Here is an 18120-nt window from a genome sequence, read left to right on the forward strand (position 1 = left end):
AGTCAGTGCCTGAGGCAGCTCCTTCTGGAAACTTCCACTTGCCTGAGCCAATAAGCCCCTCTTTGCCTTGGCCTATGGGCTGTCCGTATAATTTGGCAACTGGAAACATTTCTAACTTAAGAGAAACGGAGGAGGCAGGAGGCGCACTTCCCCATCAGCTCTACAACTAAGGAAACTGAGGCTCCTTCTACCATAGAGCCCTGCGGTCTCCTTCTCTCTCAGCCAACGGAAAGGGAGGAGAGGAGGTGCCCCCCCCCCAGCGGCCACCTTCAGGTCACTAGGGAAATGGGGTCTTTATCCTAGGCAGCCGGCTTCCCTGCTACTGTGAGGGAGTGGAGAGGGGCCTGGGGAGGGGCCTGCGGTCTCTGCTGCAGCTCGGCAACACTGTCCTGACCCCCCGTCCCCCGACAGGGCAGCCGTGAGGGGGGGACACGATCTGCAAACCTGACACCAGTGTGACAGGGCTTCTTGATCACCCTGGCCTGGCCGGGCCATCCCTGTGGGGGGACAGCATTCATATCCAGGCATCGGATCGAACCTTCTGCAAACAGGCCCGGAAGAGCACGGCAGGGAGGGTGATGGGGAGCGATGTCCACAGCGGCTTTGCCGCCTTCCTGGGCCTCCTGGTAACCCCAGGGCCTTCCCGGGTGCAGCTGGCTCCCCCCCACCCATCACCAGAGACAGATGCTGAGGTGAGGGGACCCCCCCCCAACGGGGCTGGCACCCTGCATTGGGTTGGAAACTCCACCCTTTGAGCAAGAGGCTAATTATAGCTCTTCTGGGTTGCAGTCTGTCACCTGCTAAAAATAGGCTGCCTGTGTTCTCGCCTCCACAGGTGCAGCTGAGTTTGGGGAAATGTTGCCGATTTTAGCACTGGCGCCAGGAGGAGTCGGGGACCACTCGCCTCTCCAGAGGTGGGTCTATCTGCGTAGAAACTCGTTTGCAGGACACGACCTACGGGCAGCGGGCCAGTCAGAGGGCGTCCTGCAACCCCATGGGCTCCCCAAGGAGCTACTGGAGGTAGGAGAATCTTCCGGGTTGGAGGCCGCGGGCAGAGCTGGGAGTTTCGCACTTGGCTGCCCGGTGCCTGAAGCCTCCTCGGCTCCCAAGGCCGAGAGACATTTGTCACCCAGGCAGGAAGGAGGCAGTTAATGCGGGGGCACCGAGGGAGCGCTCAGCCACGCCCCAAATCTACCAGAAGAGGCCAGAAAATGGGGATGTTGGAATGAGATATGGGAGAGGGGAGGAGCATGAAGACAGTAGAGGAGGCAGGTGTGGAGGGGGAAGGATTGAGAGAATTCATTTCTTCATTCACTCATTCTTTCACTCAGCAAATTTTTTTAAAAAAATTAATCTTTATTTATTTTGAGAGAGAGAGAGCAAGTCGGGGAGGAGCAGAGAGAGAGGGAGACACAGAATGCAAAGCAGGCTCCAGGCTCTGAGCTGTCAGCACAGAACCCAAATTGGGGCTTGAACTCACAAACTTGGAGATCATGACCTGAGCCAAAGTCAGACGCCCGACCAACTGAGCCACGCAGGCACCCTTCAGCAAAAATTTTTTTAATGAAATCCTTTTAATTTTTTAGAAAGAGGTTACCTAGGGGGAGGAGTGAGCACTGCTTAAAACTCCACAGAAGTAAGGTTAGGTGGAGATCATAACCAAATAAATACGCAATAAGGACCCATTCTGAGGCTCTTTAAAGCAGTATTTTTGAGTCAGGAAACTATCTAAAGAAAGATGATTCTTCTTGATGTGTTTCTCACCAAACAAGATATTTTTTCACCTTTGTATGTATCAACTGCCCAGGTATTTGAACTCCAAAATAATTTAATGCAACTCACAGTCAAATGGCACTTTATCATATATTATACTTTCACACAGAAATAAATTCCTGATGCCTTTTAGGTTCATGATTCCTGGGGCACCTGGATGGCTCAGTTGGTTAAGCGTGGGACCCTTGATCTCGGCTCAGGTCATAATATCATGGTTTGTGAGATCAAGACTCATGTCCAGGTCTGCATGGATGGCGCAGAACCTGCTTGGGATTTTCTCTCTCCCTCTCTTTGCCCCTCCCCTGCCCACTCATGCTCATTCTCTCTCTCTCAAAATAAGAGAGTGCAGGAGAGGAGCAGAGAGAGAGAGGGGGAGACACAGAATTCAGGCTCCAGGCTCGAAGCTGTCAGCACAGAGCCCGACACAGGCCTCGAACTCAGGAACCATGAGATCATGACCTGAGCTGAAATCAGATGCTTAACCGACTGAGCCACCCAGGCATCTCTCAAAATACATAAAAAATTTTTTAAAAAGAATTTAAATTCATGATTCCCATGAACATTTCAGTTACGATAAATTACAAAAGAGCAAGGTTCTTTGAGATCTCAAAGGAAGAAAAAACTTGTAGAAAGCAGATGTTAAAGAGCTTCACAAACATGAAGCACGGGTATTAGGATCTTGATCAGAAGCACTTCTTCCTGGGTTCAAGGTTCAAGTCTGAGTCCTTGAACCTCCTAGCACCAACAAGACACCATTTGGGAGTATTCGTTTTAAAAAGCTCCACCGAGGGCACGTGGTGTTGGGAGCAGGTGCCCCAGCGCTGGCTGCAAGAGGCTTTCGATATCTGCACTGAATCCAAACTCAGTGAGGTGTCAGGTGTTTCCCTTGGTTCACTGGCGATCAGCAACCCACCAGGTTCTGAACCTTCTCCAGTCCAGCTATAATGAAAGCTTATCTGGTGTGACGAAGTAAACTCTGGTCCCATCACCTCTCACGTAGAAATGTTCAGATACCGACATCTTTTAAAGCTGAACCAAGTCATGGCGGCCATAATCACACAGAGCCTCACACCTCCCGGCGTCAGAAGCCCGTTGAGAGCCTTCATCTTCTCTGAAACAGCCGCCAAAAGAACAAATATGAGGACGATGGCCTCCGGACTGTTGTCGGGCACTGGGTGACTCTGATCTGCATCACACACCTTGGGAACAAAGGCAAAACCCCGGGCGGAGGGGGGGTATCCTGTGCTGAATTTGTCTGGACCAGCTCTACAGCCATGGAAGAAACATCACGACCGTACACAAGTGTGGCTGAGGAGCCAGGGGACCCATCAGCTCAGAGTCCCAGGTGATTGAGTTTCTCAGTTACATTTTCTTCCACAGGGGCTGCCTGTGGTTCATGTCCAAGACTATTTGAAGAACACTTGTGTTCTCCTATTTTTAAATCAAGGCCACCCTCACCTCTCTGGTTCTCTTAGAGCAGATCTTTCCAGTGATTTTGGCGTTGGCTAGGTGCCAGCCCTGGGCATTTGGTAAACAGCCAGTGTCCATTCTTGAAAAACCCGTTTCCCAAGCGCCTGGGTGGCTCAGCCGACTGAGCGTCCAACTTCAGCTCAGGTCACGATCTCATGATTGGTGAGTTCAACCCCACGTTGGGCTCTGTGCTGACAGCTCAGAGCATGTGTGGATCCTCTGCCCCTCTCTCTGCCCCTCTCCCACTCACGCTCTCTCAAAAATAAATACGAAAAAAGAAGAAAACTATTTTCATGGATTTTGTAGATGTCATTCCAATACATGTGGGTATTGACTTCATAATCAATCGTGGATGAGGCATCAGTGTCCTGTGGTCCAAGTTTCTGTAACTTGCTTCCCCTGGCACGCCTGGCAGGTACTCTTTCCCGGACTTTCCTCTCTGCTGCTTCAGCCTTCCCTTCCAACCACTCCACGCTGTCCCAGGCATTATGGTAGAAGACCTGTGCCCCACGGCTCCGGAACTGGCTTCCAAACTGCTGCCTCTTCTCGCCAGCGACAGCCCATGCGCACCTGGGGCAGGGCAGGCCATGACCCTGGATCTCACAAATATTTATTGAGTCCTACTACGTGCCAGGCACCCTGCTAGGTGCTAAGTTGAAGGGGACAGATGGCTGCCTTCATTTATTTTTGAATTTAATATCGCAACAAACACATACTGAGCCCGATACTGGGGCTACAGTGGCAAACAAAATCCTTTCCCTCCTGGAGCTAAAATTCTAACGGGGGCGGGGAAAGGGTTCAATATTCTCTTCTTCAAAAGCAAACAAACAAATAACAATCACTTGGAACCCTGGTGGGAGCCTCCCAGACCTCGAGGCTCTCGGTTAAGGCTACCCGGGTCCAGTAGGCTCTGGCCCCCTCCCCCGCGGCCTCTCCTGCCCCATTCACCTCTGTGGGTCCCCACAAAGGATTCAAACCAACATCCTGAGCCCTGGTGTGCTCCCCTCACTCCAGGGGGCACCACCACAGAGGTCCGGGGGAGGCAAATCCCAGGGGAGGCCCCAGCCTCACTCTGTCTCCCAGACCCAGACACGCGGATCCACCCTGGAAAGCCAGGTTCATGTCCAGAACCTGTAAGAGATTCGTGGGAAGTGTCATTCTTCACTTCTGTCCTGAGGCTACTCACCGCCCAGCACACCCTTCTGTGCGCGGTGAACTTCCCAGCAGCAACACTGGCTCCAACAAGCCCCTGCCTGGCCCGATCCAGTGACGCTCAGCCACGGAAAGCAGCCTCCTTCCGGGAGAGACCAGAGCCTCCCAGTGTGAAGAAGGGAGTGGGGTTTGGGGAGAAGCTTCTTCCTGATCACAGGGGAATCCACTGCAGGTTACAGCCTGGGAGAGACTCCAGGGGCCCCTCTGCCCCCCAGACGAGCCCCTCCTGGCACCTGAGGAGACGCCCGGGACCCAGGAACTCGCCCCTGCCCCCGGCCCACCCCGGCCCACCCCGGCCCTGTGTGCAAGGACCCCGCAGACCATCACATGCTAATCAGCCCCGAGGCCAGGAATGTCTCAGCACAGGACTTGAGCCTCTGAGGGTCTGACCTAGGATGTAGGACATCACAGGTGGGGGACAGGAGGCGCCCACAGTTACAAGTTCCTCAGAAGTTCAAGGAGGACCCAGCAGCCCTGCAAGCTCCGTGTCCGGTGCTGCTGCGGGGAGCTGTGTGGGCTGCAGGGTTTGCCAGCTGCATAGATGGCTGCAGGCTCCACGCAGGCCGCAGGGTTCGCCACGCTGTGTACACGTGCCGTGCAGACACCGGACCGACAGCCCGCAACGTCCAACAGCAGCTGCGTCCAGCAGAGAACACCCAGCTGCAGACGTCACGCAGCCTGAGTAATCGCCTGATCCCTGGAAATACGCACAGACGGGACCGCGGCCGAGCTCCTCGGGTCGCTGGCGTGCATTTCTGGTGAGCAGGTCAGGGACACGCCCCGGATGGCTGTTCCCACCCGCTGCCGCAGGTCTGGCCCCTCAGAGCAGATTGTCTGGCTCACGTTCAGCCGCAACCCGGCCTCCTGGGGCCTCCTGGGAAGGCCCGTCTCGGCTACAGTCTCCAGTTTTCTGGTCTCAGGTGAGCAAGAGCAGTCTCTCCACCCAGGAATTACTGCTCAAAGCCCCTCACTTCCCGCTGCAGGTGGATCCCCACGTGTAACATGACCTTGAACACAGTCCATCTCCAGCCGTGAAGCTACAGATCTGTTCTCACCTGGAGACGGACCCTCAGCCCCCACCTGCCGGTGCTCCAGCCCTTTGCTCAGGCTCTTGGGNTGGAAGGCCAAGAAATTTCATGTAAGAAGGTCACAGCAGGAAGCCATACACGTGTGGGTGCCTGTGCAGGTGGACGGGACTTCCCAGCTCAGGCTCCCGAGGGCACCGTCCCGCACGCAGATTCTCTGTGCTCAGATCGCAGCCGCAGCTCACTAGCTGTGTGACCTCAGCAAGTGGTTTACCCTCTCCCTGCCTCAGTTTCCCCATCTGTAAAACAAAGATATGGTCAGTCCCTGGTGCACAGGACCATGGGACGGATCAAAGCAGAAAGTGCTCAGCCGTGTCTGCCCACAGGACGCGAGGGTCTGACACATTAGACATCATCGTCGTCGGGAATGCATTTGACGACACCCCCGTGACCTTCGTTTCTGCTGGGATGGATTCGTCTCTGGGGCCAGACCTTTCCCTGCAGGACCACAGGCCAAGAAGGATGCTCTGCGGTCACCGCCCTGTCACCACCCACAGCCTGTGGCGTCCCTGAGCCTTGGCAGGCGCTAGCCCGCGGCCCTCAGACAGCAGCGCGCCAGTGTGCGGACCACACGCTGCCTGTTTCACCTTCCCAGCACCCACAGATCTGGATGCTGGCCCAGCCCTGCTCCGGCCTCCCCGCCCCCGCCCTGCCCACCAGCAACCCTTCCCGGCCCGGCCGGGCACCTCTCTGCCTAAAGCCCTCTAGCGCCCCTGTCGGAGGGACGGATGCGTCAGACCCTGCTCTTCCCGGGCCCAGCCTCGGCCACACTGCCCCTCACACCTGCCGCACTGCCCAGCACTGCTGTGTCCTCCTCCCTCAAGCGTGTCCCACTCCAGGCGCCTCTGCCAGGAGTGACCGTCCCTAAACATGCCTGCCCCTGGCTGCCTCCTCCTCATCAGACAAGCGGCCCCTCCCAAAAGCCTCCCGGCTCCCCAGTCCAAAGTCCCCAGCCACCGCCTGGCATGTGTCAGGGGGCTAAGATTGCTGCTGAAACTCCAGCCATTACGCTGGCATTCCAGATGGCAAGAAGGCACAAAAGACAAAGAAGGGAATGCTCCCTCCCTTTAAGGACATGTCCCTAAAGTTGGCCACCATACTTCCCCTTACTTCATACTGTCTAGGACTAAGTCACGTGGCCATGCCTAGTTGCAAGGGAAGCTGGGAAACATAGTCATCACCCTGGGTGGCTATACACACAGCCGGTAATAAGCAAGAGGGCCGCTAAGCTTTCCAAAGACCGCTAGTACTTCCTGCCATGGCTGTTTACTGGCTATTTGACTTTGGGTGAATTATTGGGACTCTTTTTTTCACATCTACAAAATAAAAGCCAAACTTACAAGCTCTGGCTCCTGTCTGTCTTTCCAGTCGCAGATCTGTCCACCCTCCAACCTACTACTCGCTTCATTCCTAGAGCACTGGGCTCTTTTCTGTTTCCCAAATGTGCCAAACTCATCCCTACCACAGGGCCTTTGCACTTGCTGTTCACTAAGCCTGGAACTCTCTTTGGATCATTTTTTTTCATTGCAGAAAAATAAACATAAATTTATCATCTTCACTGCCTCCAAGTGTACAATTCAGCAGCATTATCACTTTCACATCATCATGCTACCTTCATCAGCAGTCATCAACAGGATGCCTTTCACCTTGCAAAACCAAACCTCTATCCCCACTCAGGGAGCACTCCCCACTCCCCCTTCCCCCAGCCCCTGACAGCCACCACTCTGCTTTCTGTGGCTATGAATTTGACCACTCGAAGCACCCCCACATAAGTGGAATCATACAGTATTTGTTCTTCTGTGACGGGTTTATTTCACTTAGCATAACATCCGCAAGATTCACCCATGTTACGGCATATATCAGACTTTCCTTTCTTTCTAAGGTTCGGTAATATTCTATTGTATGGATGAGTCACATTTTTGTTTCTGCATCCACTCATCTTCCGCTAGTTTTTGCTTGCTGTATTCCTTCATTCAGGTCTCAACTTTTTACAGACATCTATCGCTAATGAGAGCCGGTCCCCTGACCCTCACTATCACATCAACATATTTTATCTACTGCTACTTACTATGGTCTGAAATGACATCACTTATTGGTTTCATTATCCATTTCCTGTCTCTGCCTTCTAGATGTGAGCTCTCTGTGTTCTAGAGCCTAGTGCACAGAATTCCTTAATAAATGTTTCTTGAATAAATTGATCGAAGATGGGACTGAGGTACCAGCAGATGTAACCTCCCCAGCCCCTCCCAGACATGCTTCTTTCTCTCCAGAGTTTTCCTCTTTGCTTGCTCATGAAAGACCTTCATCCAACCAGAATATTCCGTGCTGTCTTCTGTAAGTGTTCGAAGTGGTTGGACTTGGTCATCGGAGAGAGGATGCATCACAGTGGCCCAGGATCGGGGCGGGGAAGGGGCATGCCTTTATCATCAGGGGCATTGATAATAACAGCACCGTCATATTTAAAACCTATGTTACAGCTCCAGGGAATTCACAATCCATTGCCCCAGAAGAGAAAGATAAACACTAGCCAGAAAAAGAGGGGGGAAAGTGGAAGGAAGATCTAAGAATGAACAAGGGGTGTGTTTTCCAGCACTGAGTGAGAGCATGTCTTCCTCTCTGGTCTCAAGATCAGAGAGGATGGGCACCCAGAGAAGAGAAACACTCAAGGAAGACTATACCTTTTCCTAAAGATTAGCCCACAGCAGATCGCCAGGGAATCCGTAGTAATGGAGACTTCAGGACATTTTTTTTTTTACTTAAGAAGCAGAAGAAGAGGCAGCGGCTGCGAGCCCCGAGCTTTGGGATGTCCATCGGCGTCTGGCTGCCCAACTGCATCTCAGGGAGCGAGGCCGCCATCCCTCCCTGCGGCCCCTCTGCTCCCGGCTGAAGAACAATCAACCTTCATGGCCTGTCCCTTGAGAGCGATTGGGAGAAAGTTGCCATTCCAGGCTAAGTCTCAAAGCGTCTACAGAAATCCTTCCTCCTCAACCCAAAACCCTGACTCCAGGGCGGCCTCTTGACCCAATTCATCTGTGACCCTGATTGGTGACCTATGGACACCATAGACAACAGTGGGCTGACTCCGGGCCCCGACCTGGTGTGGGGGCTGGGGTCCTGAGAGCCCCCATGCATTACCTCGCTTACCCCTCACCCGGACGTGGCCACACGGCCCGATTCAGACTCACCTGGATGCAGCCGCGCGGCCCGATCAGAAGCCATTCGTCCCAGAGGGGCAGAGTGGAGGGGGTGGGGGCAGGGTCCACACTCCCCGGGGCCATGCCTGCAGGACGCAGAGCCCGTGTCCAGGCCGCACCATGAACTGCTGGCCGCCCACGGGCTGTGCCCTCGCTGGTGGAAGGGGGGCCTCGGTGACACCCCCAGGCACCAATATTGCCCTTTCCTGTCCCACCCTCAAAGGCAGTGAGGCCTGTGCAGCAGGATTGGCCAGGACTTCTCTGAGGGACTCGGAACTGTGGCTGAAGGCCCGAAGCCGGAGGGGTTAGAACCCAGTCACTCTAAAGAAGGTGCCGGAAACATCCACAAGCCAGCGACCACCGCCCCCACCTGAGAGAAGAGGGCCATTTGGAAGGAGACCCTGGGAGGGAAGTCACAAGAGGAGACGATCAGCCTGGCTGCGCCATTGGCTGTTGATGCATCCTGGGGTGGCCTCTACTTCCTGAGCAGCTTCAGGATGCACCCAAGTTGTCGGCCATGGGAGGGAAGGAGGGCCCACGGGGTCCTAGTCAGCTCTGGCTGCTGGCATGAATCTTTTCTCATGGTTCTGAAGGCCGGGAAGTCCAAGATCAAAGTGCCGGCCAATTCCACTCCCGGCGAGAACCCGCTTCCTGTCTCATGGGCGGCAGCCTCCTGGCTGTCCCCTCACACTGAGGCTCTTCTCCAGGGGCCTCTTTTTTTTTTTTTAATGTCTTTTATTTATTTCTGAGAGAGAGAGAGAGACAGCGTGAGCAGGGGAGGGTCAGAGAGAGAGGGAGACACAGAATCCGAAGCAGGCTCCAGGCTCTGAGCTGTCAGCACAGAGCCCACCACAGGGCTCAAACCCACGAACCGTGAGATCATGACCTGAGCTGAAGTCGGACGCTTAACCGACTGAGCCACCCAGGCGCCCCTCCTAGGGGCCTCCTATCAGGGCACTAATCCCATCCTGAGGACTCCCCCCTCATGGTTTAGTTGTCTCCCAAAGCCCCATCCCCAAACCCCATCACACTGAGATTAGGACTTCAATGTCTGGATTTGGGAGACATAAACACCCAATCCCTCACATGCACGTCGTTAAAGCCATCAAAGGAAGCGTGAGCTCAGTTCACTGATCATTTCTGCTTCAGGATAACAACCTGAGGGTCCCCCAAAATGAGTCCTCATCTCTTTAAAGCCTTTGGGTTAGAGAGACAGACAAAACCCCCAAGCAAGCAGTGTTCTGTTGTGTTGTGAGTTACCATTGGCTTATTCCACTCACAGCCAGAGCACCGTGTTGAGGGCCCAAGCAGCATGGGGACAGGAAGAAAGCAAGCCTGGGATGATGTCAGATAAGTCAGGACTCGGGTCCACCCTGTCCCTTGATGCCCTGTCTGTGGGATCCTCAACCCATTATTCTCCCTCCTGGAGCCTCAGTTTTCCCATCTCTAAACTGGGAACCATAATACCTGCCCTGACCTCCAAGGACTGCTATAAAATCCAGGAGGAGCCCTCTTACCCAGAACAACTGGGACCGGCCGTGGGTCCATTAACAGAACTACACTGGCTCAGTTGAGGAATAATAAAAAAAAAATTACAGCCACATCCTTATACAAGGTAACAGAAACATGTAAGTATCCATTAATTGGTGACGCTTTTTTTTAAATGTGAGTCTGTCATTGGATTCTCTCATTGTCTCCTTCCTTTCATATGATCATACAATGTTCAGTTTTTATTTATTTCACATGGAACGATGACTTGCACAGCGATCTGAGTGCAAAATCCTTCCAGACCAGCACTGGCCAGCAAAAATAACACAAATCCAATGTGAACCACATATGTAATTTTGAAGTTTTTTATTTTTATAACTTTATTTATTTATTTAGAGAGAGAGAGAGGGCAAGCATGAGCGGGGGAGGAGCAGAGAGAGAGGAAGAGAGAGAATCGCAAGCAGACTCCAAGCTGTCAGCACAGAGCCTGACATGGAGTTCGATCCTATGAACCGTGAGATGATGACCTGAGCCAGAATCAAGAATCATCTGCTTAACTGATGGATCCACCCCACCTCCCCCAATTTTGAAGGCTTGAGTAGCTACATTAGGAAGAAAACTAAAAAGGAAACAGATGACGTTAATTTAAACGGTATCTCTGATTTCACTAAACATCTCTGAGATATCGTGTCAGCACATAACTATTAAAATTAAGATACTCTACATTCTTTTTCATATAAATCTTCAAAATCTGGTATGTATTATATACTCACATCCCTATGTCTATCAGAAACACTCTACCTTCATTTAGATTTCAGGGAATTTACGGTTCAAAGTACATCCATATAAACAACTCGCCCGAAATGTACTTGAAAGTCCTTCAGTAACTGAATCACGTATCTGTCGTTAAGAAATTAGTCGACAGTAAACACAATCAAAACGTCAGTCTCTCTGCCACACCAGCCACATTTCCAGCGCTCGGTAGCAGCACGCGGCAGGCCGCTACTGTCGCGTGGGGCGGCGCCCTTCTAGATATTTCTCCAGTCTCTTTTTCGGCTTTCTCCTCTTATCAGATCTTTCTACGTAATTCGTCAGAGCAGTGGCTCCCTCTCTTTTTAGTTCTCCTAGTCATCCATTGGTTACATTTATCTAAGTTGTGCCATGAGAATATTGAGCACATCTGGAGTAAGCCGATTCGGGAGCAAAACCACTGACTTTCGGTAAACAGGCACTTCAGAGAGTTGCCAATGGCCCCAAGCTGTAGGTTTGGCTACGTGTTTACAGAGGAAGGGAACGCTTCACACAATCAGCTGAGACGCACGAGGGGCTTCGGGGAGGCGAGATCCCACTCTGCATTGAACGCCCCGAGTGCAGCGAATGGATGGTAACAAGTGCTCATAACCACTGCCCACGCTTATTATTATTGTCATTAAACTGAAGTGGTGGTGGTGGTGGTGGTCTTTGCTAGTCTAAAAGCCCACCAACCCACCTGTGCCCTGCTCACATGGCTGTCCAACCAAAATCTTTTCCCACATTGCTCTTTCCAGACAGAGCTCAACTTTGCCCTGGTGTCCAGCCATGCCCCATGCAGCCCCTTAACTCAGGGGACACTGCCCCGAGCCCCCAGCTCCAGGGTCACCCTGATCAGTCAGCGGTGACGAGTGTGCAGCGGTCCCCTGGCGCTTGCTAGTGGTGCAGAGCGGGCATGTGCTAAGCTGGCCATTGGTACGGGAGAGAGAGCGTACACCACACACTTAAGTTTCTCGGTGCCACCGGGACCGGGAGACGTGTGGCCCCCGTTGCTGATGGTGGCTATCTTGTGGCCAAGAGAGGAAGTGACAAGAGCAGATGGCAAAACAGAGAAGCGGGTGGTGGTGTGTAGCCGCCGAATCAAGCCAGCTTGAAGTCTCCCTAGCCAGTGGTTGCTATCATGGGAAATAACACTCTCTCTCTCTCTTTTTTTTTTAATATTTATTTATTTTTGAGACAGAGAGAGAGAGAGCACAAGCTGGGGAGGGGCAGAGAGAGAGGGAGACCCAGAATCTGAAACAGGCTCCAGGCTCTGAGCTGTCAGCACTGAGCCCGACACGGGACTCAAACTCACGAACCGTGGGATCATGACCTGAGCTGAAGTTGGGCGCTCAACCGACTGAGCCCCCCAGGTGCCCCTGTAACAACTTTTCTTATAGTGTAAGCCACATTTGTTAGGAGTTTCGTTACATGCAAGCTGACTGACACACACCCTTCTCTGCCTCCCCCCAGCATCCGGCAACCCCTCCCTTCTCTGAACCCCAGGACCTTTCCCACTGCACTAACCCACCGCACCCTGTGTGCTAATTTATGTCCCTGTTCACGTCCCCGCCAGCCATGTGCCTGCTGAGAAGAAGCCCTGACCCATCTCTCTCCTCCTTAGAGTTAGTGCCCTTAGTAGGTGCTTTGTAGACTTCATTGCCCAAATAAATGTATTTTTTTTTTCATTTTAGCTGCTTTAGAAAGCCAGACAGACAGGTGAAAGCACGGTTTCGTTTTTTGCTTTTAAGAAACTCATCACTGAGGTGTAAACTGCTCTGTCAGACACATCGATGCCAGTAAAGACAGGTTTTAAGATGTTTTATTTTATTAGGACAAACTACACGTCCATAAAAGCCCCATCCGTCTTTTTCCCAGTGGATGGTATTTGAGGACTCAGTAATTTCCTTCCCGCAATTGATCTCCCTCTTTAACATTCAAAATCCCTCTAACAGATGCGGCAAACCCATCTGGACAGGTGGCTGCCACGCTGAATCTCCTCCGTGGGCCTGGGGCACTCTGGGTGCTGATGGAATGTTCATCCGTTCATCCTTTAGCTGCGGGACTCCCCATGCTTGGGGGGAACGAACCCCAGCCATTAGAACAAAATGCAGGCTGGGTCTTTACAAGCAAAAGTCAAAACTTCCCTGGAAACGTCACACAGATGGGATTTTAGGAAGGAAGTGGCGGTTCTTAATTAACTCAATCCGTGTTGGCCTCACCTGTAACTACGGCCAGAACTGGAACACCTGCCCACCTTCTCCGCGAAGGGCCCAAGCATCCACCATCTTTAGTTGGACTGTTGCGGCTGCCTCCTCCCTGGGCTCCTGCCCCGACTCTTGCCCATGGCTCAGTTCACCCTCCACAGGGAGCCCAAGGAATCCTTTCAAATGCCAAGGCAGGGGCGCCTGGGTGGCTTAGTTGGTTAAGCGTCCGACTTTCACTTAGGTCATGATCTCGCGGTTCGTGGGTTCGAGCCCCGCGTCGGGCTCTGTGCTGACTGCCAGCTCAGAGCCTGGAGCCTGTTTCAGAGTCTGTCACTCCCTCTCTCTCTGACCCTCCCCTGCTCATGCTGTCTCTGTCTCTGTCTCTCTCTCTCCTAGAAATAAATAAAACATTAAAAAAAAAATTCAAATGCCAAGGCAAAATGTACAAAGTCCTCTGGGCAAGTCTCAAATCACATCCCATCTCTCCCAGAATGTGCCCCAAATTTCTCTCCCATGCCCTAGAAGTCCTTGTACATAGTAAGTGTGGCTGCTCTCCCCCTTGCCTGCTCCACTCTAACCTTCCTAGAACACACCGGGCATGCTCCCACCACAGGGCCTTGGCACATGCTGTTTCTGCTAGCTGGAACATTTTTCCTCCAGATATGCATGTGGAAGAGTACTCTAATTCCTTCAGGCATTGGCCCAAATGGCATACCTCAGAGAAGACGTTCAGGCGCCCCAACCTGAAGTAGCTCCCCAGAGGTCTCCATTTCAATACTTTGCCTGATTTTTATAGCATCTATACTACCTAGAACACACACACTGATATATATGTGTGTGTGTGCATACATGCACTTACATTTACATACCTGGGTGCACACACATGTGTACGTCTGTGTGATTGCACTGGGGGGGGGCTAACCTTCACTGCCCCTCCCCCTCCGCGGGAAGGTCAGCTCCATGAGAACCGGCCTCGGTCTTTTCACTCACAGCTGTAGCCTCGGGGCCCAGAACAGCGCCGCACGCACAGGCCTCGCTCTGTGAGGAGTCGGTGAGCGAGTGAAGTGAGCGAGTGAATGACGCACTGCTCTGAGCCGCCGCCTCGAAGACGAGCTCGGGGAGGAGAACGGAAGCTGGCCTGGCCCGGAGCTCGGAACCCGGGGCGGATGCCTCGTGCGGCGTCCCTCNAAAGAAAATAAGAACAGTGTCTCCCCTTGAGGTTCTTGTGAGGATTGGGTGGTTTAATGATCAAATGCTTTAAAATGTTTATTTAGTTGCTTTTTATTTCGGTAAAACAATGAGAATAGTGCCTCCACAGAGCAAGCACACGTATTTGTTAAATAAAAATGCTAACAGGGGCGCCTGGGTGGCTCTGTTGGTTAAGAATCCGACTCTAGATTTCAGCTGGGGTCATGATCTCAGTTTGTGAGTTCGAGCCCCACGTTGGGCTCCGTGCTGACGGTGTGGAGCCTGCTGGGAGCCTCTCTCCCCTGTGACTCTGCCCTGCCCCAGCTCGCTCTCTCTCTCGAAGTAAATAAACAAACTTAAAAAATTACTAACATACGACACAAGTGCTCGGACCTCAGTCTGATGCCTGGGTCCTTGGGGAACGTGGGCGGCTCTCGTCTTTATTGACAAACCAGGACCAGGACCAGTCATCCTGCCCCATCTGATCCCCTCCCGTCCGTGTCATCGCCCAGGGCCCGTCCTTGGGCTCAGTGGGCCACTGCACACCCTGCCCCCCCCACACTCACACCCACCGCACACACTGGCACATGTGCATACTCACACCCACTGCACACACCGGCACGTGTGCACACTCACACTCACCACACACACTGGCACGTGTACACACTCACGCTTACCGCACACACTGGCACATGTACACACCCCCACCATGTACACACTCGCATGTGTGCACACTCACACCCACCACACACACTGGCATGTGTACACACTCACACCCACCACACACTGGCACGTGTGCACATTCACACTCACCACACACACTGGCACGTGTACACACAGCACACACACTGGCACATTACACACTCACACTGCACACACTGGCACGTGTACACACCCACCGCACACTGGCATGTGTACACACTCATACTCACTGCACACACTGGCATGTGTACACACCCACCGCACACTGGCATATATACACACCACACACACTGATACGTGTACACACTCACGCTCACTAACACACACACGGCCTCAGCTCTGGCAGCGAGGGTCTGCGGACTCTGCCCCCCATCGCCACCCCCACCACCCCACCCAGCTTGGGAGCAGCCCAGGGAGCGTGTAAGGCCTCACACCTCCACTGGCCAGACGGAAGGGACAGAAGGGATGGAAGAAACGGGAGGAGCTCTTGGTATATGCCCCCCACCTCCAGCTCCCCCCCCCACAGCTGCCCGGCGGCCCTGGGGCCTCCCTCTCAGGCCTCTGGTGGTTCCCCAAACCCGATCCAACAATGGGCACCTGGCACCCACAGCCACCAGCATAGACTGGCTCTGCGACACGCAGAGCGGGGGACTGGAGCCCCGCAGGCCCCATGTGGCCAGATGGAGCCGCCTAAGCGAGGCCCTGGCCCAGCCTGGTTATCCTTCCCCGGACTGGACATCCTCGCTGGTCTGTCACCCAAGGAGGTCCCGGCGACAGGCAGGAGGGAGCCGTGGCTGTTCCTTCCCTCTTACCCGGGCTCTCTCAGGTCAGACGGGAGATGATGCAGCTTTAGAAAGGAGTTAAGCCCTATTAGCACAAACGGAGACTTTCCTGTTTGAAGGAAAGGAAAATTCAAAAGGATGGGCTTTCAAAACATGTGTCTCTATGTTCTGTCCTGAGAGTCTGAGGCACTTAATGAGTGTCATCTGTCATCCCCCACACTGGGGAGCCGGCGCTGACCATGCCCTGACGGAGCCCTGAGCCCTCCCTCGCACTCTGCCCGCATGGGGCTGGCAGAACGTGCCAGAGAATGAACACCCCTCCCCAGCCCCCGAGGAATGACATGTCAGGGCTGGTGTCCCCTGGCTCCCGGGGCAGCCCGTCCACCCCTGACTGGCTCCACATCCCAGACTTCCTCCGCGGGGGTGAACTCCAGCCGTCCTCAGAACCAGCGGACTTAATGACGCGCCCCGCTCTCACTTCCTGCTCCCAGCTGGTGTTTCCTGGAATCACCTCCCAAGTAAACTACTTGCTCTCCAATTCTTATCTCAGAGTCTGCACCTGGGACAGCCCAGTCTAAGGCACTGACCATCAGTCACATGTGTCCCACCCCCAGCCCCCAACGTCAGACCCCGAATCCAGGACACTCAACCAGCTTGCTCTTCTAAATAGACGTGAAATCAACTCAAGATGCCTGCATTGCAATGTACTCCGGGAGGGGCTGGATTTTTCTGTGAAATATTTTCATATGGTATCGATTACTGCCAGGGAAGCTCGAATGGCCTCAATCAGATCTGCAGGCGGAAAAACTCATTCTGGCTCTGCCCCGAAGCATGGAGCTGGACGGCGCCAGGGCACACACCGGGAGCCCCAACGGCCCGCTGCTGTCACCAGAGGCGATGCAGGAAGAGGTTGGACAGGGTGGCTGCCCCTGGCTGGTGTTCAAGAAGGGCGATCACCAGGAATTTACAATGGGTTCGGCTGGGGCAGGAGGCTAAGACTTCTGACTTACAATGGATGGAAGTTTCCGGCACCCCAAAGACAAACGCGGCAGGAGGAACAGGTTTGGGGAGGGAGGTCGTGAGTTCACACTCGGGCCACTGAACTTCGAGCTGCCTTCCAAAGATCCAGGTGACCGTGTCCAGAGGCCCGTGGGAGGTATGCGGCCAGAACTCGGAGGGGAGGCAGGAGTCGCAGGCAGGAGTTACACCTGCGGGCAGATCTCATTGAAGAAAGGGACAAGGATTTTAAGAGAAGTGTGTGTGTTTCTTGTTTTTTTTTTGTTTTTATTGTGGTAAAATACACATAAAATTAAGAGAGGTGTGTGTGTGTGTTTCTTATTGTGGTAAAATACACATAAAATTTACCATCTTAACACTTTACCATCAGTAGACACTTGGATTGCTTCCACCTTTGACCACCGTAAATAATGCTGTTCTCAATACGACGGCGACACCTCTTTACATCCCCCCCCACACACACACACCAGGGCGTACGGGCCCCACCTTCTCCGCATCCTCACCAACACCTGTCATTTCCTGGAGTTTTGACCAGTAGCCATTCTGTCGTGTGTGATGTGGTGAAGCGGTTTTAAATGACCAACGCGGAGAAGGCAGAGAGGAAGAAAAGGCCCCGTACAGCATCGTAAGGAGGCCTGGATGCATTGCGTCATCGCTCAGCTCATTGTCACTCCCGTGAACATGGGTCTGTGGAGATGCTCTTGGCGACGAGGGGCAGAGCTGTGAGGACACTTCCTGTTTTCTTAATACAAGGTCCCCAAGTGGTTGGGCAGTTCAGGCTCTTCCCCCTCTGCCATCCTCAGCCCATCAGGGACACCGCCCCCTCCTGGCCGCAGGTCGCCTCTCTCCGGCTTCAGGCCCCTGTGCACACACGGCCGCTTCTGAAACAGCAAGAAGGGCTCACAAGGCAGAAGCTCTACCTTCTAACGTGTCTACCTTTTTAGCAGGAAGAAAACCATTCCCCCAAAGTCCCCAGCAGATCCCCCCTCACATCTCATGGGCAAGAACTGGCCCTGTGCCCACACGTATGGGGTAGAGACCGCTGGCCCCACCCCCACAGTCAGGATCAGCTGGTTGGGGGGAGCCCTAGAGTCAGCATCTCTAACAAGTTCCCAGGTGAGGCTAATACAGCTGGTCCAGGGACGCCCCTCCCCCTTGGGAAAGCCTGGCTTCGGTGGGGCACCTCACTTCCCAAGAAAATAAAGTTTCTATT

General features: G+C 53.4%; 1 pseudogene; it reads right to left on the minus strand.

Annotated features, from left to right (window-relative positions):
• Nucleotides 1-1932: 1932 nt before the first annotated feature.
• LOC144233571 (tRNA N(3)-cytidine methyltransferase METTL2B-like) overlaps nucleotides 1933-18120 on the minus strand; it is a 50949-nt pseudogene continuing 34761 nt past the window's right edge.

This window comes from Crocuta crocuta, unplaced genomic scaffold (genome assembly GCF_008692635.1).
Source record: "Crocuta crocuta isolate KB4526 unplaced genomic scaffold, BGI_CrCroc_1.0 scaffold71, whole genome shotgun sequence".
In the NCBI taxonomy this organism is placed as follows: domain Eukaryota; kingdom Metazoa; phylum Chordata; class Mammalia; order Carnivora; family Hyaenidae; genus Crocuta; species Crocuta crocuta.